Source organism: Nanorana parkeri, unplaced genomic scaffold (genome assembly GCF_000935625.1).
Source record: "Nanorana parkeri isolate BGI_ZX_2015 unplaced genomic scaffold, ASM93562v1 scaffold328, whole genome shotgun sequence".
Classification (NCBI taxonomy): Eukaryota; Metazoa; Chordata; class Amphibia; order Anura; family Dicroglossidae; genus Nanorana; species Nanorana parkeri.
The window spans coordinates 897,071-910,612 of NW_017306596.1; the positions used below are offsets into that span (position 1 = coordinate 897,071).

The 13,542-nt window shown below is 44.4% G+C and overlaps 1 protein-coding gene across 1 annotated transcript in view; it reads left to right on the forward strand.

Moving 5' to 3' along the window:
* VPS13A (vacuolar protein sorting 13 homolog A) overlaps positions 1–13,542 on the forward strand; it is a 153,452-nt gene that overhangs the window by 640 nt on the left and 139,270 nt on the right. The gene's annotated exons all lie outside the window — the stretch shown is intronic.

A 13,542-nucleotide genomic window follows, 5' to 3' on the forward strand; every position in this document is an offset into this window, starting at 1 on the left:
ATCTCAAACGTGTTCCATTTTCAGTAACCACTAGTCTCAGAATTTTGTAATACTTGTGTTATGTAGTCTTGGGGGTTAAGTAATAACTGTCTAAACCTCTACCCTAACCCTTACAATTACTTCTCCATAAATATCTGTATTGCTGTTCAGCCGCTCTTGTGATTCACCCATGCCTGCATAGCCGGCAGAGTGACAGCAGTGTCAACTTCTACTTTGTTATACTGGACGAGAGAGCTGCAAAGCAAACACTGGTAGATCGCGACCAGCTCACTGACCTGAGCTTCTGCCGTGGTGCTAGTGCGGCTGAATGTGTCAGACGCCGCAGACGGGAAGGAGAGAGAAGAGAGGGCCAGTTTGCACCACAAAGTCTGCATTCCAGAGTGTTCGGCCTCTGGAACGCACAGAAACGCAAGCCGGCTTGCAACATTTTTGCAGATCGCACTAGATCGGAATGCAGGCACTAATGTGCCTGTGTTTCGGGTGCGTGCGATCGCTCTGCAGGCGGGGGGCGTGGCTGACGTGCCATTGAATTCAATGCACCGCCATGCCCCTGAACGCAGGTGTTTTTTCATTGGTAGATCTCATTGAGCTCATCATTTGAAAAGTAGATCTCCAGATGAAAAATTGTGGGCACCCCTGATCCAGTAAGTCTCCAGTCCATGACAGTCTTCTGTAGTATTACATATAACAAATATTGTATGGGGCCGCTGGGAGACATCAGGGGCCGTATTTAAGGCCCCTCATGCCTTGCAAGTTGGCAACCACTGCAGAGTCTTGATTGGCCACCAGTACATAATCTCCCTCCAGTCAGATGTACACTATATCGCCAAAAGTATTGGGACACCCCTCAAAATAATAGGATTCAGGTGTTCCAATTATCTCCATGGCCCCAGGTGTATAAAATCGCGCACCTAGGCATGCAGACGCTTCTACAAACATTTGTGAAAGAATGGGTCGCTCTTAGGAGCTCAGTGAATACAAGCGTGGTACCGTGATAGGTGGTCACCTGTGCAATAAGTCCATCCGTGACATTTCCTTGCTACTAAATATTCCACTGTCACTTGTTAGTGGTATTATAACAAAATGGAAGCACCTGGGAATAACAGCAACTCAGCTACGAAGTGGTAGGCCACGTAAAATGACAGAGCGAGGTCAGCGCATGCTAAAGCACACAGTGCGTAGAAGCTGCAACTGTCTGCAGAGTCAATAGCAACAGACCTCCAAACTACGTGTGGCCTTCAGATTGGCACAACAATAGTGCGTAGAGAGCTTCATGGAATGGGTTTCCATGGCCGAGCAGCTGCATCCAACCTTACATCACCAAGTGCAATGCAAAGCGTCGGATGCAGTGGTGTAAAGCACACCGCCACTGGACTCCTAGGGACCTGTTCTCTGGAGTGACGAATCACGCTTCTCTGTCTGGCAATCCCATGGACGTGTCTGGGTTTGGCGGTTGCCAGGAGAACGGTACTTGGCTGACTGCATTGTGCCAAGTGTAAAGTTTAGTGGAGGAGGGATTATGGTGTGGGGCTGTTTCTCAGGGGTTAGGCTTGGCTCCTTTAGTTCCAGTGAAGGGAGCTCTTAAGGCATCAGCATACCAAGACATTTTGGACAATTTCATGCTCCCAACTTTGTGGGAAGTTTGGGGATGGCCCCTTCCTGTTCCAACATGACAGTGCACAAAGCAAGGTCTATAAAGACATGGATGAGTGAGTTTGGGGTGATGGAACTTGATTGGCCTGCACAGAGACCTGACCTCAACCCGATAGAACACCTTTGGTAGGAATTAGAGCGGAGACTGCGAGCCCGGCCTTCTCGTCCAACATCAGTACCTGACCTCATAAATGGTCCAACATTGCCATAGACACACTCCTAAACCTTGAGGACGCCTTCCCAGAAGAGTTGAAGCTGTTATAGCTGCAAAGGGTGCGCCAACTCAATATTGAACCCTACGGACTAAGACTGGGGTCCCATTAAAGTTCATGTGCGTGTGAAGGCAGGCGTCCCAATACTTTTGGCAATATAGTGTATGTGGTATTGTGGTTACATAAGACAGATGTCTGGTGGTTAAACTTGCAGTATCTTGAAATAGTTTGCGTTCAGGACTGAAGGTTTTTTTGAAACAGGACTCGCATACTGACAGGCAAAGAGCAATTTAGAAGAGTGAAGTGACCTATAGCCTCAGTTCAGATGAATATTAATAAAGGGATGTCTGGTGAGTATTTCTGGAAATGGTACTTTCATTTCTGCAAGCCATGCATTGTTTTTCCTGTACAGTCAAAGAAAATGTGGCTTCTGTAAGGAACAACAAAATAAAATCATTTTGTAAGCGGAGGGTGAGCTGCCAAAAATGTAAATTGTGGCATGTGTTTTGCAGAGTGTACACAATACAAACTGGTTTGAGATACAGACCAACATGTGGAAGTCCGGTCTTGTATTAGCACATTTCCGACAAGCAGGCTTATTATGCTGAAAGGAGGTTCTATGACAGAAGAGACTTCCATAGTCACGGACCTCCACCTGAGCGGAGCAGTTCAGATCAGATGTCACCGCTGTGACATCTGTGTCTGTCCAGTATTTTCCTTTGCTAAAACTGCTGGACCTTGTGTTGGTCTATGGGGAGTCTACATCAGATTACCCCCAATCCGGTCGGTTGAAACGGAACACTGTTCCATTTGTTTTTCCGGACCTGGCCCGAGTAGGGGGTAACCGGGGATGAACGGACACCCATCTGTTTAGACCTTGCTGCCCACAGACTAACATTGGGCATCCGATCGGGGCTGCCTTCTGCTTGTCAATCAGCCATTTTTCCTGTTCACCAAGCTGTGCATGCACAGCTCAGTTCACAGGCTCAGCCAGATTCTTGTTGAGATGAAGTATCTTTTGGAGTTACATCTTCGGGGCCAAGCCAATCAAGTGGCGAAGAATCAGAGCCTATAAGAAGACTAGGACGAAGAGGGAAGCACCTGCGAGGGAGGAGAGAGCTGACATCAAGTCGCTGGAAGGGATCACTGTGGCAGGTAACACTACAATAATGCTCTAATATGTTGCTGTGCATACTATAACACAGTGGCTAAAAGCTCCTGGGGGCTTTTTTTTTTTTTTTTTACATTGGTATTCAGTGTTTTATTTCTGCTTTAAGTAGAAATCTGATTATCTCCCATTCCACTGATTTACATCTATGCACTGTTTAGTATGTTTTTAAAGGCCCCATTCACACTTAAGTAATTGCATTACCACACCCATTGCAACATGCGTACTTTGGTGTGAATAGGCCCTTAAAGGCTGCAGGTTAGCTTATAAAGAGTATTGCAAAAGAACGTGTCAATATTACCCATAGCAACCAATAATCAAAGATGTCCCCTGCGCGCCATACAGCAATAAGGACCAGAAGTAATGGTGGTGCTTGTAGTGATGTCCACAGATGGCACTGTGCATATACAGAGTAGAACAGCAATGAGTACTGTGTTCTACAACTATTATGATCGTTCGACTGATCAGGTGTTTACACATTTTGGCCTTGTTCACACGGACACAGAGGCCTGTGTAGCGCGAAAAATACGTTTTCGTTTTATACAGCTGGGAGGTGTCGGGGAGTCACCGGTTTACAGATGAAGAGTCTGTACACACTTTTGAGTGTTCACATCTGCACAGGAATTGATAAGCAGCCCTGGGTGCAAACTGTCTGCATCCAGGGCCACTTATTCTTCCTCACTCAGATTTGTACAGACTGCTGCCTGCGGCTGTACGTAAACACCTGTGACTCCCTGGCGCCTCCCAGTCACATAAACACATGCACGATTCATGCTGTACAGGCCTCTGCAACCGTGTGAATGACGTTTAATAGAACATTTTGATATTGGTATTTGCAAACTCATCTTCCTAAGCCATCCCATGGTCTTCTCTCTCAAATTCACAGCTTTCACAGTCGGCAATCCTTATTTTTCGGCCTAGGGATCGGCCACCTTTTCTTGCTCGTTATGCCTTTAAGGACCTGCCACCAAGCCTCTGAAGCTGGTGTGAGAGGATCCCGCTTCTGGAAGTGTAGGCGCCACCATTAGGAAGTGTCCATGTGCCACAGGCAGTGACATGGACACCTGAAGAAGGACCCTGGCCAGATGTACACAGAAAAGTTGAGAAGTCACATGACTGCGGTTTTTAGGGCATTTAGATTTTTTTTATTTTTTATGCCAGTGATCAGTTAGAGGGGGTTGAGGAAGGTTTGTCATTTTTGATAGTGTTGGGCTTTAGGGAACAACAAACATTTTGTGTAATTTATAAAGGCAGAGATGTTTAGGCTCTGTATATAACATATGAACAGTTTTGTCTAGTTTTTGAAGTTAGGAGAGCTGATCATATGAAATTTAGCTGACTATCTATGCCAGGCCCCAAGATTCTTTCATCTGTGTATTTTCTATTCTTCTATATAGATGTCTGCCATCAAGACTTTGACTAGAGTACTGCATTGCGTAGTCAGCCCACCACCAACGTGCTTAGTCCCCCACTGCTGTCTTCTCTTCTGTTATATAAGCTTAGTTCTGCAAATTAGACTTTGCTCAGATTATCCCCACTGACATGACTGCTCCTATGATGGGTAGCAGGACACGACAGGATGATGGCTAGACAGGAGTCAACTAACCAACCAGCATGTCTTTAGAGTTTGGGAGGAAACCCACACAAGCACAGGGAGAATATACAAACCATGTAGATGGTGTCCTGGTTGGAGTGCTAACTACTGTAATTCCTCTAGAAACAGTATTTTTCTGTATATAATCATTACTATTATAGAGACCTTGTCACCACGTTCTACCCTGGCAGGCTGTCAATCTGTATTATGGGTACTTATACAAGCACTGCCTGCTGCTGCGAATAAAGGATATCAGCACTGCAATTCTGCCAGAAAATTGACACTTTAGGAAGTGTCAGATCCCTGGGTCACCTGCGGCACCCTAGAACAGTAGAAAGGCATCATGGCACACTCACAAACCAGCATGTAAAACAACTTGTCTCACCACTAAGGACAATGACAGAGGTTTGGATACACGTCTTCTGCAAAGGATGTGTAAGCCGCACTGCCGCGCCAAGGCACCTCTTATAGTGCGGTCCTAACTCTAAACTATGAGAGTCTCCATCTTGCGGCACCCTGTCCCTGGTTCTACATCTTAAAGCGGACCTCTCCCCGTATCTTTAAAATAACAACAAACGCACCTTTAGAAATGTTTAGTAATGACAATCTACAAACACATACTTCTAGATAAGTGCCGGCTTTGTATTCTTTGCATACCTTACTTCTCTTTTCTTCCCCAGTCATCTGACAGTGGCCATGTTTACTAAGGGCAGATTACTAGCTCTCCTTTTTACTTCCTGTTTTTTTGGCACATGTGACCATGCACATCATATCAGTGGAGGAAAATGCCTTTCCCTGAGATCTCATGAGATTACAGATGACATTTCCCAGCAATGCTCTGCTGATGACAAGGCAATCCCAGTGTGCATTGCTTTGCCAAACTGAAGTCATTTTCCCCTTCCAAAGCAGGAATTTAATGCTCTGCAAGTGCAAGACATCTGACATGTCTATGTTATTATTAATCATCATATATAGAGGGATGTATTGGTAGAATTAGATTTTTGAGTGTAAAGGTCCACTTTAAGTGTGTTTTATGTTCCAAGCACAAAACACTCCCAAGATTTGTACTGAAAGCCCCTGCATAAAAAGCCAGCTGTCATTGTTACTGCTATTACTGCTGATCTTGGGAGATATTGTTCCATTTGAGTCTGGAATTGCTGCAGCAGGCTGTGCTTTAGTTATAAGACATAATACAGCCTGTGTTTGGTTTTTAGGATAGAAGGTGGTGACAGGGTCTCTTTTTAAACGAAAACTGACCTTTCAGGATTTGGGAGCTGTTATTGCTTGTATGTTGTGCCTAAACTTGCTTCATTGTTTAGCTACTGACCTGGAACAAGCATGTACATATCAGGTGTTGGGACGTCTGATTTGTCTATGTTCCAGGTCATTTACCAGCTAAATAGTGAGGCAAGGATAGATATCATAGCCCTGGAGTATACTCCTTCAAAAACAAGAGTGCAGGGGCATCTTCTGTGCTTCCCCTTTGTTAGGTTATAGAAATAGTGAGAGTGTTCTGGAAAATTCTAACATGTGAACCCTTTACAGATTTATCTCAGTAACTAGATCCTGTGAGCGCTTATCTTGTTAAAATTGATTCTCTTCGGAATAGTAGGTTTGTATTGTTCATTTTATGCAGCAGGCTTTGTAGCAATGTGCACATTTATTAAATGCCAAGAAACCGAAAGGGCATTTTTTTAGATCCATAATATATACCATATTAACCAAAAATAAAGCTTTTCTCCTGCCTAGATGTCTGATTTATGTTAACTTCCTGTTTGGCGGCTGCCCCTAAAAGGGTGTTGACATAAATGAGATTTATCATGCTGTTTGTGGTACAGAATTGTCAGTGATATAGGTTTTCAGCAGGGAGGGCTCTGCTACAGGAACAAGACACAGGAAAAAGTGAAAGTGTTATCTATAACAACCAGTCAGGTGTTTTCCTTCGTTTTCTAACTTGGGATACTTTCACTTTCTAGTTTGTTCTAAAAAAACACACGTTGGGAATCTCAACAGTTCCTTTAGACAACGCCCATGCTCGTTATTTGTAATATTAAAGCTGAACTCCAGGATTATTCTTTTAAATTAGGATTTATATAGCACCAACAGTTTGGCCAGCACGTTATAATATAAGGAAGACATTACAGTTCCAATGCAAATCAAGAGAAGATGGTAAGGAGGGATAAGCAAATATTGTCTAAACTCAGGAGTCATGTGTATTCTTAGGCCTTGTTCACACCAAGCGCGTTCCAGGAGCAGAGCAGTTACAAACCGGATTAAAACTGCGTCCAATTTATTCCAATGGTATTTTGGGCTCTAGTTCACACCGCAGCGTTCAGGTCCAGAGCATGTAAAAAAACTGCAGCAAGCCCTATTTTACCTGCTCTGGAACGCATGCAAACGCCCTGGAACGCACTGAAAGCCCATTTTAAACGCGGCACAACCCACTGCACTGCGTGTGCAGAAACTCATGCAGATCTGGTCTGCATTTGGTGTGAACAAGCCCTTACTTGAATCTTGGTGTGCTTTGTGTATTTCTTCCAGATCTGAGCAGTAATATAGCTTAAAACTTTGCCTCCTGAGGTTCCTGTAATAAAGCAGTTTAGAAACATTGAGCAGCTCCACCCTCTTGTCTCCAATCCCAATGCTTGAACCTCGGTGCCTGGTAAAGCACTCGCAAGGGGATCCATCCATCCAGTACTTTATTTGTAAAAAGGCATAATGGCAGCAAAGAAACAAAAGCTTACATGTTTCAACCCCCAAACTGGGCCTTAGTTGTAGCCAACGATTAAGGCCCAGTTTGGGGGCTGAAACATGTAAGCATTTGTTTGTTTGCTGCTGTTATGCCTTTTTACAAATAAAGTACTGAATGGACGGACTCTTGCGAGTGCCGTTTTTTAAATCTATTGCTTCCTGTAATAAAGACCAGTCACTGCTGCTCTCGCTCCTTGTGTAGGGTGACTGGTCTTGTATCCGCCCCCTACTGTAGTTTTCTATAGGTAGCTTGTAGTGGGTGGGGCCTGCTGGATTCCTCCCACAGCTCTGCTCTGTGCTTTTTAATGTGATTTTTAATAAATATAGATCATTTTTAAAGGTGGTCGTACTGTTGTAAGGTACTGTTAAAGCCAACTGTACCGTTACCCACTAACTAGTCTAGTTTGACTTTTATCTGTATTAAATTAGGGGTGTGGTACCACATCCTAGGTGTATACTGACCCCAACTGCTCCTATAGTGTTCTACAAGTAGCCTGCAGTGGGTGGGCCCACTGGGTCCCTCCCCACAGCTCTGCTTTATGCACAGGCTATGTACAGTGCAATGATGCGTTCACCACTTCTTTCACAATGTAATATCTGAGTTTACAGAAGCATTCAATGCACACAAAGTGCATACTTTTCATTTGTGACGTTTGGGGAATACATTCCCATGAAAGTTTTTATGCCTGGAGTTCAACTTTAATTATGTCTAGTAGAGCAGCACTGCCTCAAATAACAGTGTGCAATCGGTTAGGTTTGTGGGGCCTCAGATGTGGTTGCATACTATTACTTTGTAGGGATGCATATGGTAGTATTTTTGGCATTGCACCCATGACTGTAAGTGTTTGGTAAATACATCTTTTGCTGGGCAATGTCAGTGGCAGTTTGGTCTGTTTAGAAGTGGATCTGATGACTCAAGATAAAGTCATGTCATCTGACCGTTTCTAGTTCTGTCAGGCATTGTTTGAGTAGATTTAGGCCCCGTTCACATATAGCGAATTGTCGCGCGATTTCCGCCGCGATATCGTGCATTTTTGCCGCGCGATATCGCGAGAAGTCGCCGGCCAATGTTATTCAATGGAGCTGTCTTAACTCCATGTCGCGCGTCGCTCGTCGCGGTCGCAAGTCGCTTCTACCGGACCCTTTTTTCTGCGGATTTTGCGCGATTTTGCTTTTTTTCTATGGAGCCCGACGGGGAAGGTCGCGCTACCGTCGCTGGAACGTCGCCCCGAAAGTCGCGCTATCCCGGCCGTGCGGATCCGCTGCAAAAGGTATGTCGCTAGGTGTGAATGGGGTCTCAAGCTGGCCCTACACCAGTAACATTTTGTTAGAAAGAGTTTGTTGGATTTTGTAATAGTTAATAGGTTTAATTTGACAATCGTAATAGTGGCAACAATAAAAAACCTGAAGGAGCAGTATGGAAATGTTGTTTCTTCATCAAAACTCTAACGGAGAATGTGGTCTTTGTTCGAGAAACTACATTCATTTCCAAAATCGCATGCTAAAATCAAACGCAATTTCATCGCTGATGGCATTATCAAATGTTCTGGCAAGATTTTCCCATCAACATTTCTTTGAAAATCTACCTGTGTATAGCTTTACTGTAGGGCTGTTCAGTTTTTGAGGACGTTTAAGTAAACCGTAAATAGAAAAATGAAAAAAGGAGGGGCACAGTCCCCATCAATGCACTTTGTGGAATGTATTCATTTTGTTCAATAAATAGTTACTTTTCTATATACTGTATTATGCGTTGAGGCTGGGTTCACACCATTTTCTGGTGTGAACCCGGTCAGTGGGACACTAGAGGGGAAGAAATAAGGCACCACCACTGAAGTAATACATTCCACACTTAACTGAGTAAATGAGGTTTACTGCTGATTGCTAATTATTCTGGATCACTAAAGTTCTTGTAAACATACCAGGTTGTAGCATTGCTGAACTCACATTGCTGCAAATGCTTTTATTTACCCACTGCAACTATGTGATCTGTATGTGTCAGTAATTAAAGGGAAGTGCTGGCAACCCTGAATAAGATAAATGGAGCTTAAAGGATTTACTATAAATCAAGCTGTAGCAAAGAAACTAAAAGAGAAAATGGTCCAAAACCCTACGAAGACACATGTTCATGGCAATAGACAATATAAGTTAAAGGAGAACTATGGGGTTAGGGCTTTTCTCCATAGTTCTCCTTAGTCTAACGGGAAGACACAAACTAGCGTCCTTCCGTCACCCTACGCTCAGTATACCACGAGCCACAGCTCGCGGTATACTGAGACGCCGCAGCTGAAGCGGATCCCGACATTTATGTCTAGATTCACCCAGCTGCGTGAGTGACAGCTGGATCTGCCTATCTAGAGGCAGAGCCAGCTGTACCCGCCCCCTCCCCCGTCCGTTCAGCCAGTTAGCGCTGGAGGATCGGAGCGGGGAGGGGGGAATCCAGTCCCTCCCCTGTCACGGCAGAGAGCCGTGACAGGATCGAGAGGTGAGCGAACGCCGGTATGTGTTCGCTCACTTCCCGATCTACTGAGCCGACCTGTGACAGTGTCATTGTCACAGGTCGGCTAGAACTATGAGGTGAGTGAAAAGCACTCACCTCATAGTTCCCCTTTTAATGGGGGTTGCTACAGATTTTCAGTGTATGCACAGATTATTAAAGTGACACTAAAGTCAGGAGTTACATCTTAAAAATGCATTCAGGGACCTTACCTTTCAACAAAAATGTATCTTATTTGTGTACCACTCAGCTGTAGATCCTCAAATCATTTCTGAATTTTTAAGATTGTAAGCTCTCACGAGCAGAGCCCTCCTTACCATCTTGTCTTGATTTGTATTGTAACTCAAATGTATTCATTATATTATAAAGTGCTGCGCACACTGTTGACTCTTTATAAATCCTGTATACTAATAATTCATGCTGACACTGTCCTTCCTTCTGGAGGGGGGGTACTTTTGTTCCCCATGGTCCCTGTGCATGTTGTAAAGTAGTCACCGCTCCAAGGTCGCTCCTGTGATAGACTACAATCTCAATACAAATTAGAAAACTAACCATGAGATTGTAGTCTATCACAGGAGTGAGCTTGGAACGGTGGCTACTTTACAACACACACAGGGACCATGGTGTCAGTGTCACTTTAACACAAATGTATGTTATTTGTATATCACTCAGCTGTAGATCCTCAAATTGTCTCTGAATTGGTGTCGACACTGTCCTTCCTTCTGGAGGGTGGCTACTTTTGTTCCCCATTGTCTCTGTGTGTGTCTATAGAAAGGTTTAAAAAAATTTGTTCTAAAAAAAATCACATATCAAAGCAATAATAAAAAAAAAAATTAAGTCCCCTGCCCGCACATGCAAACATGCGTCAAGCACGCCTACGTGCGAAAACGCCGATTACATCCATTGCGCCGCACATGTTACATATCGTCGCGAACATCGGAATGAGAGCAATAATTCTAGGGTCATCAATCACTGATAACACTTAACTGATGAGCGGTAAAAGCTTTTAAAGCGTCGGCTATGGTCAATTTTGAGTATGGTAGTTTTTTGCGATTTTAACGGGTGCGCGCAATTTTAAAGCTTTGTTTTTAAAGCGTAGTTTTATAACATAACGTGGGGAGAACAGGTTTTTTTTCAAAATTTTCGGTACCCTTTTTTATGTTATACAGTAAAAATAAAACCCGTAGTGTTGATTCAATACCACCACAAGAAAGCTCTATCTGTCCCCAAAGAATGGTATAAAATTCATTTCAGTACAGCGTTGCATGACGGAATAAATGTCAGTCAAAGTACCGCAGCGCTGAATACTGAAAAATGGCCTGGTCAGGAAGGGGGTATAAACACCCCGGTCAGCAAGTGGTTAAATGATAAAACATTATTACCCAATTTTTTGGGTAAAATATAAGAGACGGGGTCACGTCGGGTAAATAGACACCAAACATGTCAAGCTTTAAAATTGTGCGCGCGTGCGAAACCTCAATGAACTACAATACCCAAAATTGGCCATTGACGACCCTTTAAAAGCTTTTACCGCTCATCAGTTTAGTGTTATCAGTGATTGATGACCCTAAAATTATTGCTCTCCCTGCGACGTTCGCGACGATATGTAACGTGTAGTGCAATTGTCGATTTCCCGCGCTGGCATATCGAACGCGTATTTACGTTTATATGTGCGTGGGGGACTTAAAAATGTTTTTTGGGTTTTTTTTAAAACTTTTTTTATATGTGACTTTTATTTTTATTTTATTTTTTTACACTTATTGTTATTGCTATTACATAGGGGGATAACAATCCCCCTATATAATAGCAAAGGCACACTGACAGGTCCTCTTTATGGAGACATTAGGGGTCTCTAAGACCCCTAATGTCACCTGGGGACCCCAAAAGAAGTTGATGAAGCACAGATCTGCTTCATCAGCTTCTTCTCTCTGGCTATAGCAGCCAGATGACTGACAGTTGAATGCGGAAGTGATGTAATACACATCACTTCCGCATTCACAGCACGGAGGGAGGTCAGCAAGGAGGAAGATGCTGATCTCCCTCCCATCTTACCTCCTGACACCCTCCCGAGCCGGTCCCGGGCCGCAGATGGGGCAGCGGATCCCGGGATTGAAGGTGAGGAGGTAGGAGGGGAAAGCGAAATTCGCCAGCCAGACAGCCCATACATACAATCGGCAGGCTATAGAGCCGCCGATCGTATGTATGTGAAACAGCCGGTAACTGCTGTTAAAAACGGGCTGTTTTTTTCTGCCCGTGCGCACGCTAGGGGGCACGTGCGAGCAGAAAAAAAAAGCCGTCTGGAGATGGCAACCTGCCAATGCGACTGTGCCGTCCGTCCGTTTTTTCACCGGGCGGACGGCAACAGGTTAATATAGGGGAAACTGTTTTTTGTTTTTTTTAATTTTCCCTTTAATATATTAAAAAATAAAACCCCCAGTGGCAATTAAATACCATCAAAAGAAAGCTCTATCTGTCCCCAAAAAATGGTATAAAATTCATTTCAGTACAGCGTTGCATGACGGAATAAATGTCAGTCAAAGTACCGCAGCGCTGAATACTGAACAATGGCCTGGATGGGAAGGGGGTTTAACACCGCGGATGTCAAGTGGTTAAATAAAGCTCTATTTGAATTAGTTATGAATGCGTCCAAAGGTTATGCTGGAAAGGATCCATTCATTCAAGCAGTGGCTGTAGCTGATCAGACCTTAATGCGGACCCTTTCCCATAACTTTAAAGGAGAACTATGAGGTGAGTGCTTTTCACTCACCTCATAGTTCTAGCCGACCTGTGACAATGACACTGTCACAGGTCGGCTCAGTAGATCGGGAAGTGAACGAACACATACCGTCGCTCGCTCACTTCTCGATCCTGTCACTGCAGAGAGCCGTGACAGGGGAGGGACTGGATTCCCCCCTCCCCTGTCCGATCCTCCAGCGCTGACTGGCAGAACGGACGGGGGAGGGGGCGGGTACAGCTGGCTCTGTCTCTAGATAGGCAGAGCCAGCTGTCACTCGCGCAGCTGGGTGGATCCAGACATAATTGTCGGGATCCATTTTAGGTGCGGCGCCTCAGTATACCGCGAGCTGTAGCTCACGCTATACTGAGCTTTGGGTGACGGGAGGACGCTAGTTTGTGTCCTCCCGTTACCCTTAGGAGAACTATGGGGAAAAGCCCTAACCCCATAGTTCTCCATTAAAACAACAACAAACACACCTTTTAGAAATGTTTAGTAATGACAATCTACAAACACATACTTCTATATAATTGCCGACTTTGTATTCTTTGCATACCTTACTCCTCCAATCTTCTGACAGTGGCCATGTTTACTTACTAGATCTCCATTTACTTCCTGGATTACTGGCACATGTGACCATGCAATCATCTCAGGGGAGGAAAATGCCTTTTTGGATGAGGTGTGTTTGTTGTTATTTTAAAGATATGGGTAAAGGTCCACTTTACCATTTTTAAATGTATAGAGCAGGCTAGTACAAGTGATCTGGGTGGCTGTTCAGCCGCCCAGATCCCTTGTAGTTGTAGCAGCCGGGCCCTGCCTGATGTAATTGGTTGCTATGATGCCAGCAAGCCTAGCAACCAACGACTGAAGCAGAGAGGGGGCCTGCGCTGGGTTATGGCTTGCAGTGCATGCACTGGCCTCGGAGGCCAGTGTATC